The 1545-nt window shown below is 42.2% G+C and overlaps 1 protein-coding gene across 2 annotated transcripts in view; it reads right to left on the minus strand.

Moving 5' to 3' along the window:
* Positions 1–1212: 1212 nt before the first annotated feature.
* The window catches only part of zfta (zinc finger translocation associated), a 9917-nt gene continuing 9584 nt past the window's right edge, over positions 1213–1545 (minus strand). For both annotated transcript variants that reach the window (XM_032544611.1, XM_032544610.1), the window contains exon 5: positions 1213–1545. This exon is cut by the window's right edge. The gene's annotated coding sequence lies outside the window, so the exon portion shown is untranslated.

The following is a 1545-nucleotide window of genomic DNA, read 5'->3' on the forward strand; positions in this document are numbered from 1 at the left end:
CCTCCCCTCCCTGGGCCCCCTCCCGGGCCCCCTCCTGGACCTGAAAGATAACAGGTAGACATACCATGACTACAAATATGCCAATTTGGAGTTGAAATATAAATAAATATCCAGACACTCATGCAAGAGATCTAAAGCCCCGATAACAACATTAGTGGCTGACTAAATTCACTTTGCTATAATTGGTCCATGGCACACATAAGAATGTTACAGTTCACCACAGTTTCACCACCATGCCTACTTGCTAATGGATTGATTGCTTGGTGACGTAGTGGCTACCTGCAGGGCTAGTGGGTAGGGCTGGGAAACCAATTCAATACTTTTTAGGCACCGACCGAAATGCCACCTAAGTATCTTGTATGGAAAAATGCCTCGTCATTCGATACCAAATTTCAATACCTAAGGAGCAAATCTCTTCAGCGTCAGTGAGCCAATGAGCACGCAGCATGTCTCTACCAAGGTCTAATAATGTTTGTGATTGGCTGTCGAACGTTACACGTCGTAGAAGCACGCAGGGAAAACTCCACGTTACACATAGACGTAGTAGGAGCTGAAAAATAAATTTTAGATTTTTTTTTGTAATCTGTAATGTAATTTGTTTTTGTTAAAATGGATTTTATGAAATCAAAATCGAAGTCACAGTATTGGTATCGGCACCAGTATTGAATTTCTCTGAATGACACCAAGCCCTACTAGTGGACGAGCTAACATGCTAGCTAGCCGTGAACATGCTAACGCTAGCCAGCCACAATAGCTCCAACGCTGGTCTGATCTGACCCTCGCCTGAGGACCTCGTGTGATGTCAGACCCGCAGAAGTCAACTCTTTTCAGTCTACAGACGCCAACCTGCCGTCTGTAGTCTGCCAAGGAACATTTCTAGTGCAAATTACTGAAAACTTATTTGACCAAACACACAGTCTGATGAATGCAGCCCCAGGTAACTAATATTTAGCCCTATGTTTTTCTGCCTTGGCTTGGACAATTATCAAGCTGTACTGGAAACTACTGAAACCCTTTACAGCATTTTAGGCACACATTTAGAGGGATCATCTAGCTACCTAGCAGGAAGGTCAGGAATGTTTCATTGTTGTAATTATAATGTTGTCATCATTTATTATTATAAATAATTTCCTAAATCTCACGAGGTCCTCAGGTAACACCAATTCTGTTCAGATGAGGCTTTAGTTTTAAATGAGCTGGGTTGGACATTCATTTTTTAGGCCATGACATTTGTAGGTGGTTACATATTCATTGTGACATTTCCTCTGTGGCAGTTGTTACCCGCCGCTTTAGCCATAGCATACTCTCAGATTCAGATTTTTTTAAAGTGCTCATATTATGCTTTTTTTTCTTTTTCCCTTCCCAGCCTTTACTTCCAAGACAAACGTGCATCACTTTGTAACACACGTTATAATGCTCACCTAGCGTAGCACACCCTCATACTCTGCTTCTGACTGGTTAGTAGTCCTTACCTAGCTACTGAGCATGTGCGACTCCAAACAAAGATGGTACAGAAGTGAGATGCCTCACTCTGTAGCTAAAACA

The sequence above is a fragment of the Etheostoma spectabile genome, chromosome 19, assembly GCF_008692095.1.
Source record: "Etheostoma spectabile isolate EspeVRDwgs_2016 chromosome 19, UIUC_Espe_1.0, whole genome shotgun sequence".
Classification (NCBI taxonomy): Eukaryota; Metazoa; Chordata; class Actinopteri; order Perciformes; family Percidae; genus Etheostoma; species Etheostoma spectabile.